The 22,017-nt window shown below is 41.6% G+C and overlaps 1 protein-coding gene across 5 annotated transcripts in view; it reads right to left on the bottom strand.

Annotated features, from left to right (window-relative positions):
* LOC104612173 (beta-hexosaminidase 3-like) overlaps positions 1–22,017 on the bottom strand; it is a 59,618-nt gene that overhangs the window by 11,924 nt on the left and 25,677 nt on the right. The window lies entirely within an intron of this gene.

The following is a 22,017-nucleotide window of genomic DNA, read 5'->3' as shown; positions in this document are numbered from 1 at the left end:
CACTCACCATCTCCCTCCCAGAAGTAGATGTAGATGTGGGAGGTGTTCGGTCTGCCAGTTTATTGTCACTAATAGCAACCTCGCCTGCTACAGCATGATTAGCCCATTTAGATGGAGGGCCATGTAGGTCATAACAGAAATTCACTGTGTATCCATCCCTACCACAATGAGTACATTTCCTTGTAGAATTATTTTTTCCTCTACCACGGCCTCCCCCTGAATCACGACCACCCCGACCAATCATGGAATTGCCACGGCCCCCTCTGGAATGACCTCCCCCTCTTGTACTATGTCCACCACCTCTAGCTGTCACAAGTGCTGATCTATCATACTGTGTGGGGTTCTCTGTCTGGCCCAAAGAAATTCTACGAAGTCTTGAGAATACTTCCTCAAGTGATGGAAGAGTAGAGCTCCCCAATATTTGAGCTCTAATTGGTTCATATTCTGACTTCAGCCCCACTAAAAATCTTGTAACATCAAGTTGCTCCTTTTGCTGCTGCTGAACTTGAATATCTGAAGTAAGGGGATGATAGACATTGAGTTCATTCCTTATATTCTTCATGCAGGCATAGTACTCTTCTAGTGTTTTGGTTCCTTGTTGTAGATCAAAGTACTCCTGATACAGCTGATATACTCTTGTTGTGTTGTCTTGTCCAGAATATAGCTTCTTAGCATGCTCCCATATATCCTTAGCCGTATCAAGGAACATGAAGTTGGCACTGATTTTGGGTTCCATACTATTCCACAGCCAAGTCATGATTTGAGCATCTTCTTGTTCCCAATCATCAAACCCTGGAGAGTCAACCGTGGCTTCTCATCTCTTACATGCTTTACTTTCTTCTTTGCCTTGAGAAAAACTTCCACTGATTTAGCCCATGGAACATAGTTCTCCCCATTTAGCTTAATTGAGGTCATTTGTACCCCTAGGTAGTCGGAGGAAATTACTACACTAGGTTTCAGATCATTGTAGCCATCTCCTATTGCTGCCATTGTACTCTTTCACAGTTGTCTCTAACTTTACTTCTCAGCTACAAGCTGATTGATGTTGTTCACAGTTTGATATTTCAGCACCTATTGCAGTCTCTAAACACCATAGTGGAAGCACACACTTGTTCTTATTCACACTACTGCTGACTTCACACACTTACGTCCCACATAAGAATCAGTTTACCATTCATTAATCACAAGTAGAGGCCCTCTTACAACCACTCAAGCACCACAACACAGCCAAATCTGCTGCACCCAGTTCAGACTTGTTCAACACACTTAAGAGGGCATTACACAACCACAAGGAGTTCGGCAAGTTCACTGCATTCTACCTTACACCACTCAGCCACTTACAGCAGCCCTAACACCATTCGGCTACTGCACACACAGCCACTCAACAACTCACAGCAGCCCTACACCATTCGGCTACTGCACACACAGCCCTACCTAGGGCAACAATGAACCTAGTTCTCTAGGTTCTACTCAATACTAACAGCTTCTTGTAGGGTTTCTACCCAGAAATATAAGTAACACTAGAAGAAGAGAGAACCGACCTTCCTTTGAGAATATCAATCAACCATTCACTGCTGAAGTTACTTTCCTTGTTGAAGAGAGTTATGCGCAGCAGAGAGACAAGCTGTAATGTTTCTGACCTAGGGCGAACCAGTCCTCTCCATCGACCGACCAGAAACGAAAGTGAAGAGTCACGAACAACACTGAGGTGCTTTACCAACTGACTTAGATCAGGAACCTTGCTCTGATACCATATTTCGACTGCTGCTACAGTAGTCCGAACAGGAAGAGGAGAAGAAGAAGAAGAAGAAGAAGAAGAAGAAGAGGAAGAGAAGAAGAGGGGTCAGTCGAAAATCTGATGGTTAACCCATTCAGTCGACCCCCTTAATCTATATTAGCTTCTAATCATGTTTACAAAGACAGAAATGCCCTTACTTAAGTGTGGGGCAGAGTAACTCTAATAACACAGCCACATAAGCAAGTTACTTAATAAACAGAAGAAGACTAAACTACCCCTATTCGACACATCTTAACAATTGTGATATGAGAACAGTTTAAGCTCTGCCCCACTTCATTAAGGGCAGAATAGACCTTTTATATGTACTCTAAAACATATAAACGAGGAAGCTGTCAACTGGTGGGAGATTATTTTATTTTCTCCCACTTGTTCTCTCTATATTTCTCTCTCTTCTCCTTTCTTATATATACAGAATTTACATGGTACCAGAGCCACGTTCATCTCTTATAGAAGCATGCAAGTGACCTCTGGCCACTCTTAGAAATTCACTAGTGACCTGCAGTTGATGCTAGAAGGTTTTGTGGACTATCACAGCAACCCGTGATCTCCTCTGGGTGTTCAGTGTGACCTGCAATCACTTTTAGTTAGGGTTTAAGGTCTGTGATCCATACTAGAAGTGGCATTAAGAGTGCAGAACCCATTCTATTTGAGTTTCTTTCTGGAGATCAGTGTCTCCACTCAATGCCATCCTTGAGTGGGTCAAATCTATTTTCTATTTTCTACTCAGTTACAGTCACCATGTGTGACTGTGGAATGATGCATGTGGTTGTTTAGACTCTGTAATTGATTTTACTAAAGAGGGCATAGTGGTAATCAGTTTTGGTGACTTATGTAAGTAGCTGCTAGCATGCAGTGGTGAATGGTAAGGTGCTGGAATTGGTTTGTTAGTGCTATGAAGTCGGTATTTTCATTTTTTGTGGCTGGAAATTTGCTAGGTGTTCTTTACATTTTGGGTGATTAAAAGAAGCCATGACAGCATCCAGAAGTGGTGAAATCTAGTGTTTTGGTTCCATCTGAGTTCTTTGCAGTGTAAACAATGTTGACAATGGTTAGACAGGGGTGTTTTTGGTCATTTTCTCCTTTCTTATACTCTCTTTGTATTTGGGCACCCAGATAGGGGCCTTCTTGTAATTATTAATTTTCAATTATAAAGTGAACTTTTGAGGGTGTGAACAGTGAACTTCACACACCTCTCGACACTTTCCTTTCTTCTCTTCTCTCTTGAAACCCTAGTTTCTGCAACTTGGTATTAGAGCGGGTAGAAGCATCTGGGAGTTAGTTTTCTGCTGATCTCCAACCCAAAGGCAAACTGCTGATGTCAGATCGCTGCCAGATGATGTCAGCAGTCCGTACAGGTGTCGGTGGCAATCTATGAAACCAACACAGTTCGATACGCCTTGATTTTAGAAAGATTTTGGTATGACTCTTGTCATTATCTGAAGCTTCTATGATTTTTGGTGGATTTTTCAAGGAAAAAATCGCAGAAATCCCAGATCTGATGTCGATCCATGTATAGCATGTTTAATGATTTTTTCTGTTATAAAACCTAGACCATTCAAGTCATTTTTCAATTTGGGAGATTTTTTTCTCCCTCTATTTTGCCACAAACCTAGTTTTTGGGTCTTGCTTTGGTTCTTAACCGTGTGGTAACCTAGTTTTTTTGGTCTGGAATCTCGGTTAAAGTGTTGAGGGTCCTTTTTGGTTGGTGAAAAGGTGTCTTGTTAGAATATGGAATCATCTAAGGATTTTCAGATGGTTCCCGGCGTGTTCCCGGGAATTGCAAATATTTCCAATAGTATGATAACTACTGTTAAACTGGATGGAACTAATTTTTTAGAGTGGTCTCAATTTAATAAACTTGCCATTACTGGGAGAGATAAACTGGGATTCATCACAGAAAGGGAAGTGAAGCCGAGTCCTGAAGACCTGAAATTTGCAAGGTGGGAACAAGACAACTCCCTTGTTATGTCATGGCTGATTTGCTCAATGCAACTTCATATTGCCCTAAATTACATGTTTCTTCCATCTGCCAAGGACATCTGGGATAGGGTAGTTGCTACTTATTCCCAAGTTAACAATACTGATAGAATGTATCATCTTCGGAGGGAAGCTTGCAGTATGCGTCAAGGGGAGAGATTTATTTGTTGCTATGTATTTCTCTTTTCTACAGTCTATCTGGGAAGAAATAGATCACTTGAAAGCTCTAGTTTGCAAGGACCCTAAAGATGTTAAGCAGTAACGGAAGTACATATAGGAAAATAGAGTCTTTGATTTTTTGGTTGGCTTGAACCCAGAGTTTGATTTCACTAGACAACACATTCTTAGTGCAAGCGTTGTTTCTCTTGCTACTGCTTACTCTCTTGTACAAGGGGAAGAAAGCTAAAGAAATGCCATGACGCAATCCTTTGTAAGTGATCATTCTGCCTTGTAGCAAAATACTAGCAAACATCCCATTGCAGAGAAAGTCGAGGGTGTTATTTGTGAGTACTACAAGAAGACAAGACACACTAAAGAAAGGTGTTGGAAGCTCAATCCTCATCTAAAACCGGAAAGTACAAAACCGGGAAGAAGGGCAATGCTCACTTGGCCATAGTTGGTAATGATGCTCAGCCCTCAGATGTGCTTGACTCCGCTGATATGATGGACAAACTCAGGAATATATTGTTGCAGCTAGAGAAGGGTGATACATCCTCATCATCTGGTCCTCGACTTAGTAATTTATCTAGTTCATATGCCAAGACAGGTACTGCACTTGCTTGTTCCACCTCCTTTAGCCCATGGATTGTATGACTCTGGGGTCAGTGCCCATATGACTAGTATGCCTTCACATTTTACCTCATATAAGTTAACCCCGGAGAAGGGCAAGAAGATTACTGTTGCAGATGGATCACAGACTCCAATCTCGGGTCAGGGTGAAGTCAGAATCACTAATAACCTTTCTATTGACTCTGTTCTACATGTGCCCCAGCTACAAAAAAAAATTATTGTCTACTAGTTCTCTAACAAAATCCCATAATTGCTTAGTGACCTTTTTTCCCACCGGTTGTGTTTTTCAGAACCGTAGCACGGGAAAGACAATTGGAAGTGGGCATGAAGTGGATGGAGTCTATCTCCTGGATGGACCTTTAGAGCATGGATTGTCAAGCTAGATTGAATCTTGTTCCAATGAGAAAATGAGCCTTTTGAAATTATGGCATTGTCGCCTTGGTCATATGTCTGTCAATTCTAGTTCTCTAACAAAATCCCACAATTGCTCAGTAACCTTTTTTCCCACCAGTTGTGTTTTTCAGAACCGAAGCACGGGAAAGACAATTGGAAGTGGGCATGAAGTGGATGGAGTCTATCTCCTGGATGGACCTTTAGAGCATGGATTGTCAAGCCAGATTGAATCTTGTTCCAATGAGAAAATGAGCCTTTTGAAATTATGGCATTGTCGCCTTGGTCATATGTCTATCAATTCTGTCAAGTTTTTGTTTCCAAAGATTTTGTGTCAAAATCGAATTTTGAATGTGAAATTTGTCATTTATCCAAACAATGTAGAAACACATTTTGCAAACAGTAAAAGAAGTAATGTTGCTTTCCATTTGATCCATACTGATATTTGGGGCCCATATGCTGTCCCTGTATGGGAGGGTATAGATATTTCATTCTCTTCGTTGATGATTACAGTCGGTATACATGACTTTACTTGATAAAAGTAGAGATGAAGTTCCTATGATTGTTCAAAACTTCATGAATATGGTCGAAACACAGCTTGAGAAAAAAACAGAGGCATTATTCACCAAAGTTCATGTAGTCATACTCCACAACAAAATGGGGTGGCTGAAAGAAAAAAACAGGCATGTGGTTGAAGTTGTTCAAGGCTTATTGTTCCAAGCTCATGTTCCAACTCGTTTCTAGGGTGATGCTATTGAGACAACTGTATATCTCATTAACAGACTCCCATCAAGGGTCCTTAACCTTCATTCTCCTCATCAACTACTCTTCCCTGATGAACTTCCTTTTAATCTAACCCTTAAGGTCTTTGGTTGTGTTTGTTTTGTTCATGATATGAGTCCTTCTTGGCACAAGTTTGATCATAAATCCATTGGTTACTCTCCTTTCCAGAAAGACTATAGATGCTTTGATGCTCTCTCTAGAAAGAGATGTGTCTCTAAGGATGTTACCTTTTTGGAATCCTCTTCCTTTTTCCAATCATCCCATCATTCTCTTCAAGGGGGGAATGCAAGTGAAGATCAGACTCCCTTCTACCTTCTTGTTCCTCCCTCTCTTCCTACCTCTATTCCTTCTCCTCCTCCTCCTCCTATGTATCGACCTCGGTCCTAGCAGCAGTTTTTCTTCAGGCAAAGTAAGAGGGTGGCTCCTGAAGCAGAACTCCCATCACAATCCAAATCCCCAAACTCAAGTAATCTTGAACCTCCTGACAATCCTATTATTAATTCTGACCTTAATCTTCCTATTGCCATTCGAAAAGGGAAGAAGACATGTAGTAAGTATCCTATCACTATGTGTCTTATGGTGCTCTTTCCCCTTCCTATTGTGCCTATATTTTTGCTATCTCTTCTATTTCCATCCCTCGTAGTGTTACAAAGGCAATGCAATGCCCCGATTGTAAGGAAGCTATGAACCAAGAAATGGAGGCCCTAATAAATAACCAAACTTGCGAGGTTGTTCCTTGCCCTAAGGATAAGATTCTTGTTGGGTGTAAATGGGTTTATACTGTTAAGCACAAGGCAGATGGCTCAATTAAAAGATACAAAGCTCGGTTTGTAGCCAAAGGATACACTCAGACTTATGGTAGTGATCATCTAGAAACCTTTGCTCCATTTGCTAAAATGAACTCCATTCGTATGATTATGTCTCTTGCCGCCCATTACTCGTGGCCTTTATATCAAATGGATGTAAAGACCACTTTCCTTAATGAGGACTTACAAGAGGAAGTGTATATGGACTTACCACCTGGGGTAAGTTTCCTTAACAGTGATGGAAAAGTGTGCCGTTTGAAGAAGTCTTCATATGGGCTAAAACAATCTCCAAGAGCATGGTTTGACAGGTTAAGGAATGCCATCTTAAAGATTGGTTTTTCTTAATCTCAGGCTGACCACACCTTATTTATTAGAAGAGTTGATGGTAGAGTAACAATGTTGATAGTATATGTTGATGACATTGTTGTGACAAGTGATGATATCACAGGTATCTCTCAGTTAAAGTCATTCATTGCTTCTAAATTTGAAATTAAGGACCTTGGTGATCTCCAATACTTTCTTGGCATTGAAGTTGCAAGACCCAAGAAGGGGATTCTTTTGTCGCAAAGGAAATATGTACTTGATTTGCTTCATGAGGTTGGAAAATTAGGGTGTAAGCCTGTAGAAACTCTAATTGATCCCAACCACAATTTGAACTCTACTAAAGGAGGAGTTATTCCATGTTAAGATGTGCCGAATAGGGGTAGTTTAGTCTTCTTCTGTTTATTAAGTAACTTGCTTATGTGGCAGTGTTATTAGAGTTACTCTGCCCCACACTTAAGTAAGGGCATTTCTGTCTTTGTAAACATTATTAGAATCTAATATAGATTAAGGGGGTCGACTGGAGGGGTTAACCATCAGATTTTCGACTGACCCTTCTTTTTCTCTTCTTCTTCTTCTTCTTCTTCTTCTTCTTCTTCTTCTTCTTCTTCTTCTTCTTCTTCTCCTCTTCCTGTTCGGACTACTGTAGCAGCAGTCGAAACATGGTATCAGAGCCATGCTCCTGACCTACGTCAGTTGGTAAAGCACCTCAGCATTGTTCGTGACTCTTCACCTTCGTTTCTGGTCAGTCGATGGAGAGAACTGGTTCGCCCTAGGTTAGAAACATTACAGCTTGTCTCTCTGCTGCGCATAACCTTCTTCAACAAGGAAAGTGACTTCAGCAGTGAATGGTTGATTGATATTCCCAAAGGAAGGTCAGTTCTCTCTTCTTCTAGTGTTACTTATATTTCTGGGTAGAAACCCTACAAGAAGGTGTTAGTATTGAGTAGAACCTAGAGAACTAGGTTCGTTGTTGCCCTAGGAAGGGCTGTGTGTGCAGTAGCCGAATGGTGTAGGGCTGCTGTAAGTTGTTGAATGGTGTTAGGGCTGCTGTAAGTGGCCGAGTGGTGTAAGGTAGAATGCAGTGACCTTGCCGAACTCCTTGTGGTTGTGCAATGCCCTCTTAAGTGTGTTAAACAAGTCTGAACTGGGTGCAGCAGATTTGGCTGTGTTGTGGTACTTGAGTGGTTGTAAGAGGGCCTCTACTTGTGATTAGTGAATGGTAAACTGATGCTTATGTGGGACATAAGTGTGTGAAGTCAGCAGTAGTGTGAATAAGAACAAGTGTGTGCTTCCATTGTGGTGTTTTGAGGCTGCAATAGGTGCTGAAATATCAAACTGTGAACAACATCAATCAGCTTGTAGCTGAGAAGTAAAGTTAGAGACAATTGTGAAAGAGTACAATGGCAGCAATAGGAGATGGCTACAATGATCAAAACCCTAGTGTAATAATTTCCTTCGACTACCTAGGGGTACAAATGACCTTAATTAAGCTAAATGGGGAGAACTATGTTCCATGGGCTAAATCAGTGGAAGTTTTTCTCAAGGCAAAGAAGAAAGTAAAGCATGTAAGAGATGAGAAGCCACCGGTTGACTCTCCAGGGTTTGATGATTGGGAACAAGAAGATGCTCAAATCATGACTTGGCTGTGGAATAGTATGGAACCCAAAATCAGTGCCAACTTCATGTTCCTTGATACAGCTAAGGATATATGGGAGCATGCTAAGAAGCTATATTCTGGACAAGATAACACAACAAGAGTATATCAGCTGTATCAGGAGTACTTTGATTTACAACAAGGAACCAAAACACTAGAAGAGTACTATGCCTGCATGAAGAATATAAGGAATGAACTCAATGTCTATCATCCCCTTACTCCAGATATTCAAGTTCAGCAACAGCAAAGGGAGCAGCTAGATGTTACAAGATTTTTAGTGGGGCTGAAGTCGGAATATGAACCAGTTAGAGCTCAAATATTGGGGAGCTCTATTCTTCCTACACTTGAGGAAGTATTCTCAAGACTTCGTAGAATTTCTTTGGGCCAGACAGAGAACCCCACACAGTATGATAGACCAGCACTTGTGACAGGTAGAGGTGGTGGACATAGTACAAGAGGGGGAGGTCATTCCAGAGAGGGCCGTGGCAATTCCATGATTGGTCGGGGTGGCCGTGACTCAGGGGGAGGCCGTGGCAGAGGAAAAAACAACTCTACAAGGAATTGTACTCATTGTGGTAGGGATGGACACACAGTGAATTTCTGTTATGACCTACATGGCCCTCCCTCTAAATGGGCTAATCATGTTGTAGCAGGCGAGGTTGCTATTAGTGACAGTAAACTGGCAGACCGAACACCTCCCACATCTACATCTACTTCTGGGAGGGAGATGGTGAGTGTTCCGCGTGATGAGTATGAACGGTTCCTTCAAACTACTTCACAGTATACCACTGCCACATATGCCCAATCAGGTATTGCTTGCATGTCATCTAAAACTCCTTCCTGGATTATTGACTCTGGAGCCTCAGATCATATGATCGGGACTCCAGGTGTGTTCTCTTCTCTTTCTGAAACCTCCACATCACAAACTGTTACACTTGCCAATGGGTCCTCATCTCCCATTTGTGGTGTTGGTAATGTTGACTTGATTTTTGTCCCCTTATCATCTGTTTTATATGTACCTAAGTTTCCATTCAATCTTATGTCTGTTAGTAAAATAACCAAAGCTCTTAACTGTTCTGTTACATTCTTTCCTTCCACTTGTGTTTTTCAGGATCTCAAGACGGGGAAGAAGATTGGTGGGGGGCATGAAGCTGGTGGATTGTATTACCTTGATGGCGGTGGATCTTCAATTGCACTTCAGACCTCCCTTACTCCTCTACAATGGCATTGTCGACTGGGACATCCATTTCTCAAGGTTCTCAAGATGTTGGTTCCATCATTGAGTCAGTTGTTAGTTTTACGATGTGAGTCATGTCAGTTTGGTAAACACCGTCGTGTGTCCTTTAGTCCGAGAGTTGTGAGTCGCATGTTGAGTCCTTTTTCTTTGGTTCATTCAGATGTTTGGGGTCCAATCAAAATAGAGTCTTATAATGGGTACAAGTATTTTGTCTCCTTTATTGATGATTGTTCAAGAATGACATGGATTTACTTAATGAAAGAAAGAAGTGAATTATTTTCCATTTTTCAAAAATTCCATGCTGAAATACGCACACAATTTGGTGTTCCAATCAAAGTTCTCCGTTCAGATAATGGTCGTGAATACTTTCTTACTGCATTTCAACAGTATTTAGAACAGCATGGCATTATTCATCAGACCTCGTGTGCTTTCACCCCTCAACAAAATGGGGTGGCTGAACGGAAGAATCGTCATCTTCTTGAAATTGCTCGGTCTATGTTTCACCACATGAATGTTCCTAAACGGTTTTGGAGTGATGCTGTACTCACTGCATGTTTTCTCATTAATCAGATGCCCTCTTTTATTCTTCATGGTCGGTCCCCCTTCTCCATCTTGTTTCCCACTTTATCTCCGTTTCCATTAACTCCTCGTGTCTTTGGTTGTGTGTGCTTTGTTCATAATCTGAGTCCTGGAATAGACAAGTTAGATGCACGCTCAATTAAATGTGTCTTCCTTGGCTACTCTCGGACTCAAAAAGGGTACAAGTGTTATAATCCCATTGCCCGAAAGTGCTATGTCTGCCCTGATGTCACCTTTTTTGAGTCTATCCCCTTCTTCTCCAGTCATGAAGCACCCTTGTCCTCACCCTTACCTCCTCTTCCTCTTCCTGTCAGTGATTCAGTTCCAGAGGCTGTTGTTGGAGTAGACTCATCTCCTTATCCAGTGTAGGTCACCACTGAACGACCACCGATCCGACAAGTGTATACACGTCGAACGACACCGGCCCCTCCTCCTACTTCTACCTCGTCTGCGGATCCTCTCATGGCTCCTATTGCTGAACCTTCAGATCTTGACCTACCCATTGCCTTACGGAAAGATAAACGTAGTTCTACACTCCATCCCATTTCCAATTTTGTTTCATTATCTCGTCTTTCTACCTCACACCACCAGTTTGTTTCACTTTTGTCTTCTATTTCCATACCTAACAATGTTCAAGAAGCTCTTAGTTCACCTGGATGGCGGCGGGCAATGGAGGAGGAACTTTCTGCTCTTCAACATACTCAAACGTGGGAACTTACTACTCTCCCACCTGGTAAGCATGCTGTGGGCTGTAAATGGGTGTATACTGTGAAATACTTGCCAGATGGTAGTGTGGAGCGTCTGAAGGCCAGACTTGTTGCTAAAGGTTACTCACAGTTGTATGGTGTGGACTACATGGAGACATTCTCTCCGGTGGCTAAAATTGGTTCCATTCGTGTCCTAATTTCCTTGGCAGTTATGTATGATTGGCCTCTCCTTCAACTTGACATAAAGAATGCCTTCCTCCATGGTGATCTAGTGGAGGAGGAATATATGGAACAACCACCTGGGTTTGTTGCTCAGGGGGAGGGTGGTAAGGTGTGCAAGCTGAAGAAAGCAATTTATGGGTTGAAGCAATCTCCACATGCTTGGTTTGGGAAGTTCAGCGAAGTGGTGAAGAGTTTTGGAATGAAGCAATGCCAGGTTGATCACTCAGTGTTCAACTATGACTCAGAAGCTGGGAAGATTTTATTAGTGGTCTATGTGGATGATATTGTCATCACTGGTAGTGATAAATTGGGGATTGGCAAACTAAAGGTATTTCTGCAAAATCATTTTCAAACAAAGGACCTTGGAACATTAAAGTATTTCTTGGGAATAGAGGTTGCCAGGTCAAAACAAGGTGTGAATCTGTGCCAAAGGAAATATGTCCTTGATCTATTGGAAGAAACAAGACTGTTAGGTGCAAAACCGGCTGAGACCCCTATGGAACCAAATGTTAAGTTGAACAGTGATACAGGAGAAGTATTTGAAGATCCTAGAAGGTATAGACGACTAGTGGGAAAGCTGAACTATCTGACTATCACGAGACCCGACATCTCCTTTGCAGTCAGTGTGGTGAGCCAATTCATGCAGAACCCTCGTATACCTCACTGGTATGCAGTCCTTAGAATTGTGAGGTATCTGAAAGGAGCTCTAGGTCGTGGGCTATTGTATAAACCAGGAGGAAAACTTGTAGTTGGGTATACAGATGCAGACTAGGCAGGCTCAGTGAGTGACAGAAGATCTACTATAGGCTATTGCACATTTCTGGGAGGAAATCTTGTGACATGGAAGAGTAAAAAGCAAACGGTTGTAGCCAGAAGCAGTGCTGAAGCCGAATATAGGGCCATGGCTCACACTACCTGTGAATTAGTGTGGCTGAGGAATCTCCTACAAGAAATTGGGTTTCACATGGATAAACCTATGAAATTGTACTGTGACAACCAAGTTGCACTCCATATCTCATCCAATCCTATCTTTCATGAGAGAACAAAGCACATAGTGGTTGATTGCCACTTTGTGAGAGAGAAGGTTCTTGCCGGAGAGATAAATACAGAACATGTGGGCTCCAATGGCCAGTGAGCAGATTTGTTTACAAAAGCTCTAAGCTCAGGGAAAGTGAACTATTTATGTAACAAGCTGGGATTATATGACATATATTCTCCAGCTTGAGGGGGAGTGTTAAGATGTGCGGAATAGGGGTAGTTTAGTCTTCTTCTGTTTATTAAGTAACTTGCTTATGTGGCAGTGTTATTAGAGTTACTCTGCCCCACACTTAAGTAAGGGCATTTCTATCTTTGTAAACATTATTAGAATCTAATATAGATTAAGGGGGTCGACTGGAGGGGTTAACCATCAGATTTTCGACTGACCCTTCTTCTTCTTCTCTTCTTCTTCTTCTTCTTCTTCTTATTTTTCTTCTTCTTCTTCTCCTCTTCCTGTTCGGACTACTGTAGCAGTAGTCGAAACATTCCAGATAGGGGGTATATCAGAGATTGGTAGGACGTCTTCTGTATCTTTGTTTGACTAGACTTGGCATTTCCTATGCTTTTGGAGTGGTTAGCCAATATATGCATGAACCCAAGACATCACATATGCAGGCAACTAACATAATTTTAGCCTACCTGAAAGGATGGCATGGCAAAGGGATGTTATATTCCAACCACGACCATCTAAAGATTGAAGCTTGCATAGATGCTGATTGGGCAGGGTCCGTCGATGATAGAAGATCTACATCCGATTATTGTGCCTTAGTTGGAGGCAATGTGGTTTCCTGGAGAAGTAAGAAACAATCTGTGGTTGCTCGGTCTAGTGTTGAGGCAAAATACAGGGCAATGGCTCATGGAGTGTCTGAACTACTCTGGTTGAAGACCTTATTGACTAAGATGGGTATCCAAGTAGATATTCCAATGAGACTATATTGTGACAATCAAGCAGCCATAAATATTGCTCACAATCTTGTCCAACATGATCGTACAAAGCATATTGAGGTGAATAAACACTTTATTAGAGAAAGAATTGCTAGCAGAGAGATTTGCCTTCCTTTTGTAAGGTCAGAAGACCAACTAGCTGATTGCCTTACTAAAGGTGCTCACCATCCAAAGTTTGCTAAGAACCTTGCCAAGATGGGCATGATTGACATATATGCTCAACTTGAGGGGAAGTGTTGAGAATGGTTAGATAGGGGTGTTTTTGGTCATTTTCTCCTTTCTTATACTCTCTTTGTATTTGGGCACCCATATAGGGGCCTTCTTGTAATTATTAATTTTCAATTATAAAGTGAACTTTTGAGGGTGCGAACAATGAACTTCTTCTTCCTCTTCTTCTTTTCTTCCCTTCTTTCTTTCTCTCACTTGAAACCCTAGTTTCTGCAACTAACTTCCATAAAATTAAATGGGGAGAATTACATACATTGGGTCAAGTCTGTGGAAGTCTTCTTTATGGATAAAGAGAAGCTTAAGTCCTTGAAGGATGAGAGACCATTAACTGGCAGCATAGGGTATGATGAGTGAATGTAACAAAATGCTCATAGAAACCTAGGAACATGCTCAAAGGCTGTATTCAAGCAAGGAGAACAGTTTATCAGATGCAGGAGTACTTTCATCTTCAGCAGGGTGGTAAGAGCATAGAAGACTACTGAATTTAAATTTGGCCTGTTAGAATTATTTGCACTTTCTATGAGTTTAAATTTTTCTTGAACTCACTCTATCATGTGGTTATGATGGTTTGGAACACTATAATTTTAAAGGTATGCATCTTTTTATCATTTCATTATATAAAAATAGAAATATATAATTTTGCATTTTTCACAGCATTTCTACCATGTTTGCAATTTTTACAATCCATACAATGTTTCCAACATTCCGGCATGCTTCCTATATTTGGATGACCAATATTTCCACCGACATTGACATTTTAATCCTAGTTGTCCCATTCCTTGACTTACATTCTAGAGCTTTTGATCATATGAGAGGGTTACTAGGTGTGCCTACTTCCCTGTCACAGTCCTCTTCCTCATAGTTAGTTACAGTAGTTGATGGTACTAAAACTTTAGTTTGTGGTTTAGGTGATGTTTCTCTTCAACCTTCATTGTCCCTATCCTCGGTGATATATGTCCCTAAGTTTCCTTTCCATTTAATGTCTATAAGAAAATTAAGTAAGCCTCTCAATTGTTTTTTTTTTAACATTCTTCCCTTGGTATTATGTTTTCCATGACGTAAACACAAGGAAGAAGATAAGTCAAGAGCATAATATCCATGGTATTATGATCTAGGGCCCATTCATTTATGTTGTTTTTTTTTGAGCTGTTTTTATGTTATGAACAGTAGCCGCCCTATTAAGGGCATATTAGTCTTTGTGATCAATCTTTTCTATGAGTATATAAGATAATGAATGGGGTAGCCACATCATTATTGGCTTCTCCCAATCTCTTCTTCTCTCTCTTTTCTTCTCACTAAGAATTCTCTCTTCTCTCTTCTTTCTCTCTGTTATCAAATCAGATTATTGTTTTTTCTTTTCTACTTCGTATCAGAGCAGTTTTTTGGGATTTTTTGAGTCTTCATAATGCAGCCCTAGATCAGCCAACTACATGGTGAGTTAGAGAGCTGATTGAAGACTTAAAAAGTGCCCAATTCTTGGATCTTTTGGTGGATCTAGAACCTTTGTGTCAGATCTTGGGCTGATCATCAAAACCAGGAAGAACTGGAGGAAGAGTCTTGATTGCAGTAGGACTCTTCAATTTTGACCTAGGAAGGGGCACTCTGCATTTTTTGGATTTCTTGGCAATTTCTGAAGAGGGCAGTTCAAATTCTTAGTTTTTTGAGGTATCTGGAGAGAGCGGCATCCTTTTCTCTTGATTCTACCTACTCCCTTGGAGAAAAGGAAAGGGGGTTGAGGCCTCTAAATGGGGTAAATTTATTTTTCTTCATCTACAATTGATTCTCTAAGCAGCTATTTTGGGAATTATGGAGGGTAGTGGAGTTGAATGCAAGTTCACAGGTCAAATGGGGCTAGGTGGTGTAGGTTCTAATGAACCTTTTGGGGTAGGAACCATAACTACAATTAAGTTGGATGGTACATACTACTTGGAGTGGTCCCAAACAGCAAAAATGGCTATTGGTGCTTTTGAAAATCAAGGTATGTTGCCGGTGAAGAGAAAAAACCTAAGACTAACTCTTCTCGATGGGTACAGGAGAATTACATGGTAATGACTTGGCTGTGCAATTCTATGTTACCCCATATAAGCAAAAATTTTTATGGGCTAACACAACTAAGAAGATCTGGGATGGAATTGCAAAGACTTACTCATAGATTGAGAATATTGCTAGAGCCTAGCAGTTGAAGAATTAGGTGCTTGCTACTACGTAGGGAGATAAATTTGTTGCAGTTTATTTTTCAATCCTCAAAACCTTGTGGTTTGGGAGAGTAGTAAAGATACAACCACTTATCAAAACTTGGAAGAGAAGAATAGTGTTTTGAGTTTTTAGCAAGACTCAACCTAGAGTATGACATTGCACGACAACATGTTCTCTCTCGTGATAGTGTAACTCTCTCTCAAGCATATGCTTTTCTGTCTAGAGAAGAGAGTAAGAGGAATGTGATGATGAGAAACTTAAACCTTGAGCAATCGACTATGGCTAGTATAGTGAAACCTAAGACAGGTGGGAATAAGGGTGGTCGTCATGCTAGGAAGGAGGACAAGAAGGACTTGATCTATGACTATTGTAAGAAGCCTAAGCATAACAGAGATACCTATTGGAAGCTACACCCACACCTTATACCAAGTTAGCTCAAGAACAAGAAAGGGAATGCGAATATGGCAGTGACTGGTGATTTATCTGGACCTCTTCACAGAGTGGACAACAAGGTGCAAGTGGCCAAGGAACTAATCATTCTAGATCATTTGCACATATAGGTAGTTCATATGCCACTACAAATTATGCCTCCACTACAGGTAAGGGGGGGGGGCCTCCTTGGATTATAGACTTAGGAGCCTTAAAACATATGGCCAATATTCCCACCATCTTTTCCTCATACTACCTTTGCTCTGGTAGAAATAGTCTCCACAGTTGACGTCTCCCATGTTCCCATTGTTGGGAAGGGGTCTGTTAAAATAACTGATACCATTACCCTGCCTTTTGTACTCCACATTCCTAGATTAGAGTACTAACATTTTTGTCTGTGAGCAGTTTGACACAAATTTTGAATTGTTCAGTAATTTTTTCTCCTGGTCATTGTGTTTTGCAGGATCTGAAGTCAAAGAGTATGATTGGGAGTGGTTGTGAGGTGAATGGAGTCTACCTTCTCGATGTTCTTCCCAGCCATCAGAGCCATTATGTCAACAACATGAGTAATGAGTTAGAGTTGGTGGGTTAGATTATGCTTTGGCATAATCGATAAGGGCATTTGTCTTTTGGGTCTTTGCATTATTTTGTTTCCAAAACTGTTTGAGTTTGCTAAGTTGTCTAGTTTGGAGTTTGAAGGTTGTAGATATTCATTGGAGTACGATGTTCTTTGGTTTTTTGACATTATTCATACTGATGTTTGGGGATCATATCATGTTCCTTCTATGGGTGGCTACAATTATTCTATTCTTGGGTATACTTGATGAGATCTCGTGATGAAGTATCATCTTTGATACAATAGTTCCATCGAATGGTGTTGATGCAGTTTGGAGTACGAGTGAAGGTGTTCAAATCAAATAATGCTAGAGAACACTTTGAGAAAAACTTGGCATCATATTTATTAGAGCATGGAGTAGTTCATCAGAGCAACCATACATATACTCCACAACAGAATGGTGTAGCAAAAAAGGAATAACAAACATTGTGGAATTGACAAGAAGTATGATGGTGAGATCCACAGTTCCAGTTTGGTTTTGGGGTGATGTAGTTCTCATAGCGGTCTTCTTGATTAACGGCCTTGATTAAAAATCGTACATGGGAAATTGTAGATCTACTTGATGGGAAGGAGACGGTTGCAGATGGGTTTATACTGTAAAGTACAGGACCGATAGAAGCATAGAAAGGTACAAGACAAGGCTGGTTGCAAAAGAGTACGCTCAAACTTATGGGGTATACTACTTGGAGACTTTTGCATCGGTAGCCAAGATGAGTTCAATTCAGATCCTCTTATCTCTAGCAGGCCTCAGTTGCCTACTCTTGGCCCCTCTTCCAACTTGATGTGAAGAATGCTCTTTTTTAATGGAGATTTGTAGGAGGAGGAAGTGTGCATGGACTTTTTGACTGCTTTTTATAGTGATATATTCAAAGGAAAGGTATGCAGATTGAAGAAGTCATTATATGGTTTGAAGTAGTCACCAGATCTTGGTGAGTGCACTAATTATGTTTGGTTATACTCAAACCCAATTAGATCATATTTTGTTTGTGAAGAGAAGGGGATCATTGGTGTCAATGTTGATAGTTGTTAGAATGTTAGAGTGATGTTCGGCTGATAAGAGTTCTTATTAGCCCATTCTTATGTTTAACTTATCTTGTAACTGGGCTTATGTTAATGGGCCTAATCCTGTTTAATGATTTAAGTCATCTGGGTGTCCCATCACTAATCAGGGGCATCCCAGTAATTTCTTGTACCTTGTACTATATTCATCTATAAATAAAGAACTGGTCGACTGGCTAGGACAGTTCGACATTTTCAGCATCTCTTCTTCTTCTCCTCTTCTCTGCTACTTCAACTACAGTGGTTCAGCTTTCATGGTATCAGAGCATTGAGCACTTTCCTGGTTACTGCTGACGCCATCTCATCTTTCTTGCTGTAGTTCACCTTTTTTTTATCTGGGTTGCTGCTGTGAAACCCTAGGGTTGCAGGAGAACAACACAAGGTTCGACCTAGGGTTTCCCTTGGTTGTAGGGCGCAAGGGAGGTAAGACCCTGAAGCTGGAGTCCTACTAGTTTCTAGTAGTTAGCAGCTATTCGGCTGCTAAGAAGAGGTCTGTATAGGACAGACCTAGTTGAGGACTGATTTCAGCAGTCCTAGTGTTGTCTGTAAGGAGGGAAACTCCCTTTACAGTAGCAGTACTCGAAGTGCAAAGTGGAGTCTACATAGCACAGGTCGGTTACTAGCCCAGAACACTTTTAGCTGCTGTAACAGAACCTGCATCAGAACTGGTTCAGAAAAAACCTTTACAAGACTGTGGCGACTTCAGTTACTGATCATTTCCAGGTCGGTTACCAGCCCTACTCCAGCTCTGTGAACTGGTTCAGTTACAGAATTTTTTTCTTGCTGCTGTACCCGAACTGGTTTAGTCCAAGTGAAGCCTATCCTGCGTGCTATCAGCACTGTGAACTCTGTGACTACTTCGGCCAGCCCTAACCAGAACCACCAACAGTACTGTAAACAACTCCTTGACCGAAGTCAGGATGTCATCACTATCCAGTGAAGTTTCTTCTAAAGATAACAGACCTCTTATAAGGTCTTCAAACCTGGAGAACCCTAATCTGCATAGCTTGCAGATTACAAGTGTGCTATTGGATGAATATAACTTTAGAGAGTGGTCTGTCTCAGCAAGACTGTTTATTACCTCTCGTGACCTCACTGGCTATTTGGATGGAGACAAGAAACAACCAGAAATTGGCAGTCCTGAATACACCGTGTGGCGTAAGGAAAATGCCACAGTCATGTCTTGGTTGCTGGCCTCTATGACTCCTAGGGTGGCCAGAACTGTTCATCACTTCCCCACAGCTGCTAAAATTTGGGAGAAAGTATCTAAGACATATGGCCAGAAAAAGAACAATGCTAGAATCTACAGGCTGAACCAAGACATTGCAGCCCTAAGGCAAGGAGACATGTCCGTGGCAACCTACTTTGCAACACTGGAAGGCCTCTGGGAAGAGCTTGACCACCATTTGATTTTGGATTGGGAAAATGCTAATGATAAGGGGAGGCATGATAAGCAGATTGAGGAGGGCAGAGCCTTCAAGTTTCTGGCGGGTCTTGACCCTGTATATGAAGGTATAAGGTCACAGATTCTAGGGAGAGATGAATTACCTGAGCTTCACCATGTCTACTACCTGGTGAGGAATGAAGAAGTAAGGAGAAAGGAGATGCAAGTTGACTCCCAGACACAATCAACAGAACAACCTGGAGAGCATTCAGCCTTAGTCTCCACTAAGGGGAATAGATTTTCAGACAAGAAGTCCCTCAAGTGTACACATTGTGGTGGTGAGAAACACACAAAGGAGAAATGTTGGGTCCTGTACCCTCATCTGAAGCCAGCTGCTCTGAGAAAGGACAAAAGGCAACAGAAGGGCCACACAGCAAGTGGGAATCTTGCCACCAACAACAGTAGTGACAACTCACAGAGTATTCAGACAGTGTCATCTTCCACCGCAAGGCAGGCTGCCGACTCCTCTGGACCAAGTACTTTGGGCTTCACAGCTAGTGAGGTAGAGATTCTCAGTCGGGCATTAGCCCGTCTGAAGAACAATTCTTTAGCTTCCACCTCTCTTGCCAAATCAGGTACAGCCTCTGCATTTAGTGCATCTAGTTCCATTAATTCTACCTCTTGGGTGATTGATTCCGGAGCCACTGACCATATGACACATATGTCCTCCTTATTCTCCACATATCATTTGTTGTCTGGCCAGGATAAGATGAGAGTAGCTGATGGGTCCCTCTCCACCATCTCTGGAAAGGGGGTGGTTGACCTAAGCAAGGATCTCTCTCTTAAATCAGTCCTACATGTTCCTAGTCTTACCTCAAATCTGTTGTCTGTTTCAAAGCTTACAAAAAACTTGAACTGCAGTATAACTTTCTTTCCTTCTCATTGTGTCTTCCAGGACAGATTGACGAGGAGAACGATTGGGAGTGGTCATGAGTATGGGGGCCTCTACTACTTTGATGAAGATGTCAGCTCAGCCATGCAAGCTTCTACTACTAGTCCGGAGAGTGTGGAGTCAATAGCTAGGCTGCACTTGTGGCATGCTAGGCTAGGTCATTTGTCCTTTTCTTCCTTAGCAATGTTGTTTCCCGAATTATGTAAGGGCATTTCGAGTCAAAGTTTAATTTGTGATGTGTGTCAAATGTCAAAACAATGTAGATCAATGTATCCAATTTCTAGTAATGAAATTCAAGCCCCTTTTGACTTGGTTCATTCTGATGTTTGGGGTCCTTCACCCATTGTTTCCATTGATGGCTTCCGTTACTTCATCAGTTTTATTGACCATTATTCTCGGTGCACTTGGATTTATCTATTGAAAGGACGTGAAGAAGTTCCCCGGATAACTATGATGTTTTGCAAGATGGTTGAAACACAATTTGATAAAAAGATCAAGCAATTCCGTTCAGACAATGCAGCTGAATACTTTGAAAGATCCCTGAACTCATTCATGGAAGATGCAGGCATGTTACATCAATCATCGTGTGCTTACACCCCTCAGCAAAATGGGGTCGCTGAGCGCAAGAACAGACATCTATTGGAGACAGCTCGAGCCCTTCTTTTCCAGCACAATGTGCCCAAGCAATATTGGTCTCAAGCTGTTCTCACTGCATCATACCTGATAAATCGGATGCCATCTAAGGTACTGGGTATGAAGACCCCTTTCTCTGTTTTGTGTCCCACTCTTCCAGAATTTCCTCTTCCCCCGCGGGTTTTTGGTTGTACATGCTTCATACATGTGAAAGATCCAAAGAAGACCAAGCTGGATCCTAAGGCTACAAAGGGAATATTTTTGGGGTACTCTCCTACGCAGAAGGGGTATAAGTGTTATGATCCTGTCTCCAAGAAAAAATATGTCACCAGGGATGTAGTCTTTTTTGAGTTTCAACCCTATTTCGAGTCTTCTCAGAATCCTCTTCAGGGGGAGAGTAGTGGGTTGGAAGAGGATTCTCATTCTCCCTTCCTTTTTGTTCCCATTTCAGCACCTTCCACTACTACTAGCTATAACATTCCGGGTCAACCTAGTGAGACTTCCACTGTGCCAGTTGCTTCTCCAGATTCGGCTGATACTTCTGAAGGTTCCAGTAAACAAGAGAAAGAGATACTTACATACAGTAGAAGGAAGAAGGCCCCTCAACCTCATGATTGCAACCAGTTGAACTCAGATCAATCTGTCTCTGCAATCCAAGGTAATTCTGATTCACTCAATTCAGATTTGGATCTTCCTATTGCTCTCCGTAAACCTGTTCGTTCTTGTACCACTCGGCATCCCATAGCCGATTATGTTTTTTACTCACACTTATCCCCTGCCTATCGTTCCTTTGTGTCTGCTCTTTCCTCTGTATGTGTCCCTTCCAGGTATTCAGAGGCGGCATCTGATCCAAGGTGGAAAGAAGCCATGAATGAGGAGATGAAAGCCCTAATGAAAGCAAGGACATGGGAATTGGTGGACCTGCCAGAAGGGAAAGGCACTGTTGGGTGCAAGTGGGTATTCACAGTAAAGCACAGGGAAGATGGGTCAGTTGAGAGGTACAAGGCCAGACTCGTGGCAAAGGGGTTTACACAAAAGGAAGGAATTGACTACAAGGAAACCTTTGCCCCAGTAGCAAAGCTCAACACAATCAGGGTTCTACTGTCACTAGCAGCAAAATTCTCTTGGGAACTTCATCAGCTGGATGTGAAGAATGCCTTCCTAAATGGTGATCTTCATGAAGAGGTATTCATGGAACCCCCACCTGGATATGATGTTGGAAAGAAGGTATGTAAACTAAGGAAAGCATTATATGGTTTGAAGCAATCTCC

This window comes from Nelumbo nucifera, chromosome 1, assembly GCF_055504915.1.
Source record: "Nelumbo nucifera cultivar China Antique chromosome 1, China Antique-T2T, whole genome shotgun sequence".
Lineage (NCBI taxonomy): Eukaryota > Viridiplantae > Streptophyta > Magnoliopsida > Proteales > Nelumbonaceae > Nelumbo > Nelumbo nucifera.
Note: the sequence above shows the minus strand (reverse complement) of the source record. Positions and strands in the feature narration are given on the sequence as shown.